Raw genomic sequence first — 10,229 nt, 5'->3', positions numbered from 1 at the left:
GCGCGCCCCCACCCTCGTGGACAGCCCGAGACTCTTCTGGCCAAACTCTTTTACTCCAGGGGCTTCTTTTGGTCCATAAAAAATCATCAAAAATTGGCACGTCAATTGGACTCCGTTTGGTATTCCTTTTCTGTAAAACTCAAAAACAAGGAAAAAACAGAAACTGGCACTGGGCTCTAGGTTAATAGGTTAGTCCCAAAAATCATATAAAATAGCATATAAATGCATATGAAACATCTACAGTGGATAATATAATAGCATGAACACTTCATAAATTATAGATACGTTGGAGACGTATCAGCATCCCCAAGCTTAATTCCTGCTCGTCCTCGAGTAAGTAAATGATAAAAGAAATAATTTATGAAGTGTGAATGCTAGGAGGTGCACAAGTTTGATCAATGATAATTTCAATCACCTTTTCTAGCATCATTATATGTCATAATAGTAGCTCATCTCATAAAACTTTTCATGATCAAGTAACAAGCTATTCACATGTTAAAGTATAGATCATAAACTTTCTTGAAACTAACAAACTATATTCTCGGTCATCAAACAATTGCAATTCGTCTTATTTCTAGGAAGGGTCTATGTGAGAGCTTTGATTCAGCAAACTCCACATACTCAACTATCATTTAATCTTTCACAATTGCTACCACTCACATAATATTTATGGGTTCAAGGGTAAAGCCAACAATAATAGTTCATGATAACTTACATCCAATTGGATATATATATATATATCAGGATCTTTCCAACACAATGCGCTTGTCAAAGGATAAAATGTAAAAAGTAAAGGTGAAGATCACCATGACTCTTGTATAAGGTAAAAGACAAGAATAAAAGATAGACCCTTCGCAGAGGGAAGTAGAGGTTGTCATGTGCTTTTAAGGTTGGATGCACAAAATCTTAATGCAAAAGAATGTCACTTTATATTGCCTCTTGTGATAGAGACCTTTATTATGCAGTCCGTCGCTTTTATTTCTTCTCTCTCACAAGTTTGTATAAAGCTTATTTTCTTCACACTAATAGATCATACATATTTAGAGAGCAATTTTTATTGCATGCACCGATGACAACTTACTTGAAGGATCTTACTCAATCCATAGGTAGGTGTGTAGTTTAAGGGATATTCGGAAGCACAAGTAGTATCTCTACCTGGTGCAAGGAATTTGGCTAGCATGAGGGGGAAAGGCAAGCTCGGCATGTTGGATGATCCATGACAATATACTTTATTTCGGATATAAGAAAACATAACCCATTATGTTGTCTTCCTTGTCCAACATCAACCTTTTAGTATGTCATATTTTAATGAGTGCTCACAATTACAAAAGATGTCCAAGATAGTATATTTATATGTGAAATAAGAAGACATAACCCATTACATTGTCTTCCTTGTACAACATCAACCTTTTAGCATGTCATATTTTAACAAGTGCTCACAATTATAAAATATGTCCAAGATAGTATATTTATATGTGAAATCTCTCTTCCTTCAATATTCTTTCATGAATTGTTCAAGTGACCAATTCTGCGTTTGCTAACTCTCAATAAGTTTACGACCTATACTTATTCTGTGTGAAGTCATTACTCCCCATGGTATAAGCATATGAAACATATATAAATTCAGATTTGATATTCAATTAATTCAACCATTTACTCATAGGATATACGTGAAGCGCGTGAGTAAATGACAAACTACTCCAAAAAGATATAAGTGAAGAACACTAAGTAGTCAAATAATTAACTAGCCATGGGAGGATTCTTTTTCATTCAAGATTTCAGATCCAATGATTTTATTCAAGCAGCAAGTAGAATTTAAAATACGCTCCAAGCAGAACACATATCATGTGACGAATAAAAATATAGCTCTGAGTAAAGTCTATCGATAGTTTTGAAGACGAAAGAGGGGATGCCTTCCGGGGCATCCCCAAGCTTAGGCGCTTGAGTCTTCCTTGAATATTACCTTGGGGTGCCTTGGGAATCCCCAAGCTTAGGGTCTTTCCTCTCCTTATTCTCCTCATATCAATATCTCACCCAAAGCTTGAAAACTTCAATCACACAAAACTTAACGGAACTTCGTGAGATGGGTTAGTATGATAAAGAGTAAACCATTCACTTTGGTACTGTCAAAGACAAGGTTCATAATTGTTCTCACACAATGCCTACTGTACCATATCATTTCTACAATTTATATTGAGAAATATAAGCCATAGAAACTAGAAAACAAGCAAACTATGCAATGAAAACAGAATCTGTCAGAAACAGAACAGTCTGTAATGATCTGTACAACAACTATACCTATGCTACTACAAAAATTATAAAATAAATTTTTGGACGTGAGGAATTTGTCTATTAATCTTCTTCAAAAAGAATCAACTCAAAAGCACTCTTCTGTAAAACAATGGCAGCTAATCCCGTGAGCGCAAAGTTTCTGTTTTTTACAGCAAGATCACATTAACTTTCACCCAAGTCTTCCCAAAGGTCTTACTTGGCAATTTATTGTAACACAAGCTATAAAACATGATTACTACAGGAGATTAATTATGTAAACACACAAAGACATCAAGGGTAGATATTGGGTTGTCTCCTAACAAGCGCTTTTCTTTAATGCCTTTTAGCTAGGCATGATGACTTCAATGATGCTCACATAAAAGAAAAGAATTGAAACATAGAGAGAGCATCATGAAGAATATGACTAGCACATTTAAATCTAACCCACTTCTTATGCCTAGGGATTTTGTGAGAACATAATTTATAGGAACAAGAATCAACTAGCATAGGAAGGCAAAACAAGTATAACTTCAAAACTTTAAGCACATAGAGAGGAAACTTGGTATTATTGCAACTCCTACAAGCATACATTACTCCCTCATAATAATTTTCAGTATCATCATGAATGAATTAAACAATATAACCATCACATAAAGCATTCTTTTCATGATCTACAAGCATAGAAATTTTTCTACTCTCCACATAAGCAAAATTCTTCTCATTCGGAATAGTGGGATCACTAATTCCTAAAGTTGACACTCTTCCAAACCCACTTTAGATGATAGTATTATTCACACTCCAAAAGATATAAGTGAAGTTCATGGAGCATTCTACAATTAATATAGACTAACCAATATCCAGGCTCAAAATATGTAAGTGAAACACACGAAGCATTCTATAAAACCGTACTCAAAAGATTTAAGTGAAGCACAAAGAGCAATTCTATAAGATCATACTTAAAAGATATAAGTGAAGCACATGAAGTATTCTATAAATAAATGAAGGGATAACTCATACTAGCATGGTTCTTAAAGAAAAAAAACAAAAACAAAAAGGACACAAATCATGTGAACAAAACAAAAACCGAGGTATACTGATATTTGTTGAAGAAGAAAGATGGGATGCCAACTGGGGCATCCCCAAGCTTAGATGCTTGAGTATCCTTTGAAATATTCACTTGGGGTGCCTTGGGCATCCCCAAGCTTGAACTCTTGCCTATCTTTATTCTTCTCATATTGATAGCTCCTCAATCTTCGAGCACTTCATCCACACAAAACTTTAACAAAAACTTTGTGAGATCCGTTAATGTAATAAAGCAAAATACCACTTTAAGGTACTGTAATGAACTCATTCTTTATTTATATTGGTGTTAAACCTACTGTATTCCAACTTCTCCATGGTTCATACCCCCTGTTACTAGCCATAGATTCATCAAAATAAGCAAACAACACGCGAAAAACAGAATCTATCAAAAACAGGACAGTCTGTAGTAATCTGGAAGTTTAGTAAACTTCTGTAACTCCAAAAGTTTGTACAGAAGTAATGTGCAAAAAGTTTTAGACCCATTTAACATTCCAGTAAAAAAATGTAAAATCATGCGCTACAGCCAAAGTTTCTATTTTTGTTCTGCACATAGTAAACAAGCAATCTAATCATCCTAAAACCAAAGCTTGGCACATTATTTTTATAATACAATGGATATATACAAGTGGATAATTATTTATAGATAAACTTCCATGAAAAATTCTACATTGTTCCCGTAAGCATGAACACAAGTGCTCAAGGTCGACCTTCACTTCTCCAATGCATAACTTTCCAATCACTTCTCTTTTTGAAAAACTTTTTTAGGCATGAGAGGCAAGTAATTTTTTTTTGCATTTTCATTATTTAGATTTTTTTTGTATGTTTCACCCACAACTAAACAGAAACAAAAAGGAAAAACAAAAACTACCTAGTGAAGAAAGCAAACAAGCACACACATGAGAATATCAACCCCACGCTATTGCTCCCCGGCAACGGCGCCAGAAAAGAGCTTGATAATCCCAAAGTGCAGCGAATCATCGTAGCAATTTCCAAAGGTGGAAGTGATAAGTATGGAGTGTAGAACCCACAAGGAGCTAAAGGTAAGATCAATATTCTCTCAAGTCCTATCTGCCACTGATACGGCTCTACATACACCAAACGTTTGCTTCCAACTAGATACGAGAAATAGAACTACGTTGTGGGTATGAAGAGGATAACTTTGCATGATATTGGAGAGCTAAAATATAAAAGTAGGTGATGTTATCATAAAGTTAGAATATATTACTAAATATTATAAATAGCGAGTGTGGAATAATGATGGATCGGTGTGCAGAATTATCCTAGGCAATTGTTAACAAGAACGGTAGTCGTCATTGCAATTTCATATGAGGGAGAGGCATAAGCTAACATACTTTCTCTTCTTGGATCATATGCACCTATGATCGGAACTCTAGCAAGCATCCACGACAACTAAAGATCATTAAGGTAAAACCCAACCATAGCATTAAAGCATCAAGTCCCCTTTATCCCATACGCCACAACCCCCTTACTCGGGTTTATGCTTCTGTCACTCAAGCAACCCACTATAAGTGAATCATGAATGTATTGCAACACCCTACAACAGGAATCCCTCACGCTTGCGCGGCACGGAGGACACAATAGGGCAGCACCGAAATAAAACATACATCTCGTACTAATCTAGATCATCAATCAACCCAAAGACAAAAGATATCTACTCAAAACATCATAGGATGGCAACACATCATTGGATCATAATATGTGGCATAAAGCACCATGTTCGAGTAGGGATTACAGCTGGGTGTGGGAGAGTGGACCACGTAAAAGAGATGATGATGGTGGTGATGATGGTGATGTTGGTGAAGACGATCACCGCGGTGATGATTCCCCTCCCGATGGCACTCCGGCTCCACCGAGAGAGAGGAGGAGAGGTCCTCCCCCTTGTTCTTCCTCCTCCATGGCTCCCCCCTGGATGGGGAGAGCTTCTACCTCTGGTCCTTGGCCTTCATGGCGATGATGGCCCCTCTGGGATCCTCCTCCATGGCCTCCGGTGATGATGGCCCCCTCCGGCAGGGTGCCAGAGAGGGCCTAGATTGATTTCTCATGGCTACACAGGCTTGCGGCGGCAGAACTTCCGATCTAGGTTATTTTCTGGAGGTTTCTGCATTTATAGGAATTTTTGGTGTCGGTCTCACATCAGGGGGGTCTCCGAATCGTCCACGAGATAGGGGCCCACGCCCAGGGGGGTCGGCACGCCCCCACCCTCGCGGATAGCCCAACACTCTTCTGGCCCAACTCTTTTACTCCAAGGGCTTCTTTTGGTCCATAAAAATTCCTCAAAAATTGGCACATCAATTGGACTCCATTTGGTATTCCTTTTCTGTAAAACTCAAAAACAAGGAAAAAACAGAAACTAGCACTGGGCTCTAGGTTAATAGGTTAGTCCCAAAAATCATATAAATGCATAAAAAACATCTACGATGGATAATATAATAGCATGCATACTTCATAAATTATAGATATGTTGGAGACGTATCATTCGCCCCCGGTCAGAAAATCAGGTTTGGGAGCCTAGAGTTCACCGCCGATTCCTTGGGAGATCTTACCGCAGCTAAGCCACCGGTTCCCCTCGGGAAATTCGCTAACCCCGATGTTTTGACTTCGGGGACGGAAACCGATGATATGCGGTATCTGGCCCTAGATCCGGACTCCATCGGAATAAGCGGGAGGGCGCCGGTCGAACACCACCCGAGCGCAGCCACAAACAACCCCGGAGTGGCCACACTACGAGACAGCCCCGAAAAGTACAGGGGTAACATGGAATCGACGGATCCCTCGTCCGTAAACAATCTGCTAGATCGGATTCGAGCCATGGGCATCTCCGATGGACAATCTTCGGCCTATGACCAAATAGGGCTCAAGCCGACAACAGGGAGATTTACACCCCACCCATCATGCACCTCATTGCCATCATCGAAGAATTGGCCGAGGGTTTGCAATCACTAAAGCTGAAAACAAATTTTGTTTGGATCAATGATTAAGCCTCGATCTTGAAACCCGACGACCGCCTAAAGAGAGTCTAGAGTTAAACTCCGACCGAACACATGCTTTGAGTCCCCATCGCCACCTGCTAACAACACGGATGCCAGATCCAATATGCCAAGCACTTCTGGGACCGTGGATACCACCACTTGAGTTTCGGACACACAACTTGGGGTAGCATGGAATTTTTCCCATCCACCCCCATGTCGCGTACTCCCTAGACAATTCAGGACCTCCAGACATCAGGAGTTTGATGTACGTAAAGCAACAGCCAGAGGAAACATTCCACCATTGCTGGGCTAGATTCCTCTTGGTAAAAGAAAGAATCACAAGTCATTGCGACCAAGAAACAGTCGTGATTTTTTGGTCTAACTGCTGAGACGAAGGGATTTTAAATGCCCTCGCCCGCCGACATGTGCAAAGCTTCACCGAGTTACTGGACCTGGTGAGCAAGTACTACATCATGGAAAGTGCCTAGAAGGAACATCAAATATGCATGGAGTCAAATCATGCTGAACACTAGAGCAAAACTCGAGAAAAGTGCACATACACATGGCGGTCGCCCAAACACGAACCAGCCAGGAAAAGGAACAGATCCCTTGCCAGACCTAGAACGGTCCTCGACGAGCTATTGGACAAACCATGCCCCATACACTCGGCCCTACTAAACACAAATACAACTCACATGCTTTGAGCTTGTTGGGTTGTCAGGCATGTTTCCAAGAGCGAAGAAGCCATACTCCACCTTCAACATGCCAGTGGAGGATCAGAAACACCCTCATTTGGTGACAACAAGGTCCTAACTATTCACGAAACCTTCTCCTCGGACAATCATAGGAAAAGAGCCCTTCGAGAGGTCACCCAAGTCCACCAGGTTACAACAGCAAACTCCTAGATGGACTCCCCAATCACCTTTGATGAGGAGGACAAACGAAGGGCCTGCCCCATCCGAGCAGCCGTCGCCTTAGTCCTCGACCCCATCGTGGATGGCTTCATATTAACCAAGGTCCTTATGGTTGGGGGTAGCGGCCTGAACCTCATTTATGAGGATACCCTCGACAAAATGCAATTCGATAAATCTCGAGTCGAGCAAAGTCACACTACATTTTGGGGAATTATCCCCTGCATAGAAGCGTGTTGTTCCGGACAAGTCACTCTGGACATGGTATTCGGCACTCCGAAGAACTACAAGACCGAGGAACTGTTTTCCACATTGTGCCCTTCCATAGAGGATACCACACCCTATTGGGGCGTGACACATTCTCTAGGTTCCAAGCTATAGCTCATTATGGGTACATGAAAGTCAAAATGCCAAGGCCCAATGGTGCGATCACAATAGTCAGTGACCCGGACAGAGCATTCCGAGCTGAGAACACAATAGCATCTCTTGACCATGAGGCACTATCCGAAGCCCTCATAACCGAGGAGTTAACCACACTACATACAATCATGGACAAGGATGACGTCACCCTTAGTAAAAGATCCAAGTCCACATCCTTCAAACCAACGGATGAAACCATCAAATTCCAAGTGCATCCGATGGACCCCAATAAAACATCGACCATCGGAGCCCAGCTAGATCCAGCGGTCAATGAGGCGTTGCATGCATTCCTGTGCGAGAATTGGGACATATTTGCCCGACACCCTTCTGACATGCCAGGTATCCCGTGCAGGCTGGCAGAGCATAGTATAAACATAATTAAGGGCTTCAAGCCAGTTAAATAGACGCTGCGTCAATTTTCTGAACCCAAGCATCAAGCCATGGGGGAAGAATTAGCTAAACTACCCAAAGCCGGATTCATGAGAGAAATCAAAGACCCTAAATGGTTGGTGAATCTGGTCATGTAACCCAAAAAGGACAAGTCCTGGCGGCTGTGTGTGACACGTCTCCGTCGTATCTACTTTTCCTAATGCTTTTCCTCTTGTTTTGGACTCTAATTTGCATGATTTGAATGAAACTAACCCGGACTGACAATGTTTTCACCAGAACTACCATGGTGTTGTTTTTGTGCAGAAATAAAAGTTCTCGGAATGGCGCGAAACTTTTTGGACAATTTTTATGGAATAAAATAAAAATACTGGAGCCAAGAGCCACCGGAGGGGGCCCCTGGGTGAGCACAACCCACCAGGGCGCCCCCTCTTGGCGCACCCAGGTGGGTTGTCCCCACCTGGTGGCCCCGCAAACCTTAATTCCGACGCTATAAATTCACATTTTTGGAGAAAAAAATCAGGGAGAAAGAATTATCGCGTTTCACGAGATGGATCCGTTGCCGCCTCCTGTTATTCATCGGGAGGCTAGATCTGGAGTCTGTTTGGGGCTCTGGAGAGGGGGATATTTGATCTTCAGCATCACCAACCCTTCTCCATCGCCAATTCCATGATGCTCCCCACCGTGAGTGAGTAATTCCTTCGTAGGCTCACTGGTCGGTGAGGATCTGGATGAGATTCATCATGTAATTGAGTTAGTTTTGTTAGGGCTTGATCCCTAGTATCCACTATGTTTTGAGATTGATGTTGATATGACTTTGCCATGCTTAATGCTTGTCACTTTAGGCCCGGGTGCCATGATTTCAGATCTGAACCGTTTATGTTATCACCATTATATCTATGTTCTAGATCCGATCTTGCAAGTTATATTCACCTATTACATGTTATTCCGTAAACCCCGGAGTGACAGTAGTCGGGATACTTTCCGGTGATGACCCTAGTTTGAGGAGTTCATGTATTCACTATGTGTTAATGCTTTTTTTTTCTGGTTCTCTATTAAAAGGAGGCCTTAACATCCCTTAGTTTCCAATAGGACCCTGTTGCCATAGGTGGGTAGGATAAAAGATGGCATACAAGTTCTTTCCATAAGCACGTATGACTATTTACGGAATACATGCCTATATTATATTTATGAACTGGAGCTAGTGCCGTATCGCCCTAGGTTATGACTATTATATGATGAATATCATCCAACGAATTCACCGATCCAATGCCTACGAATTTCTCTTACATTGTTCTTGCTAGGTTACTACTGCTATTGTTACTGTTAAACTTGCAACAAAATCATTGCTGCTACTGTTACTGTTACTATTGCTGTTGCTACTACTATCAAAACTATCATACTACTTTGCTACTGATCACTTTGTTGTAGATAATTAATCTCCAGGTGTGGTTGAATTGACAACTCAGCTGCTAATACTTGCAAATATTCTTTGGATCCCCTTAGGTCGAATCAATAAATTTGGGTTGAATACTCTACCGTCGTAAGCTGTTGTGATCCCCTATACTTGTGGGTTATCAAGACCTTTTTCTGGCACCGTTGCCGGGGAGCATAGCTATATTAGTTGAGTCACTTGGGATTATTATCAAATTATCACTATGAAGAATCTAAAGGATACTAAAACCAAGATCCTTCCCTCTAGGATGAGGGAAGGTAAGGAACTGCCATCACACTCTACACTTGATTCACCTTCTGTTTTGAGTAGACTTGCAACACGACCACATGTTATTAATCCTAATATGTCGCAAGTCATTGATGATGCTACTTATGCTATGAATGATACTTATGATGATGCTAGTACCTTGCTTGATGATAATGTGCCCCTAGGTGAATTTCTTGATGAACAACTTGCTAGAACTAAAGCTTTTGAGAATGCTGAAACTGATGAAATTATTGAAACTGATGAGGTACTTGAAACTGAAAATCTTGAAACACCTATTAGATCTAGTTCTCCTAGATATGAATTGCCTAAGGTACCGGAAGGTTATGTTGTGGATGAGGAGATAACTAGAGATTTTCTTGCTTGTAATGATAGCGATGATCTTAAGAAATTATTATGCAAACTGAAAGAAAAATCTTTGAATGCTAGAATGAAATGTGATCCTAA

Source organism: Triticum dicoccoides, chromosome 1B, assembly GCF_002162155.2.
Source record: "Triticum dicoccoides isolate Atlit2015 ecotype Zavitan chromosome 1B, WEW_v2.0, whole genome shotgun sequence".
NCBI classification, from domain to species: domain Eukaryota; kingdom Viridiplantae; phylum Streptophyta; class Magnoliopsida; order Poales; family Poaceae; genus Triticum; species Triticum dicoccoides.
Note: the sequence above shows the minus strand (reverse complement) of the source record.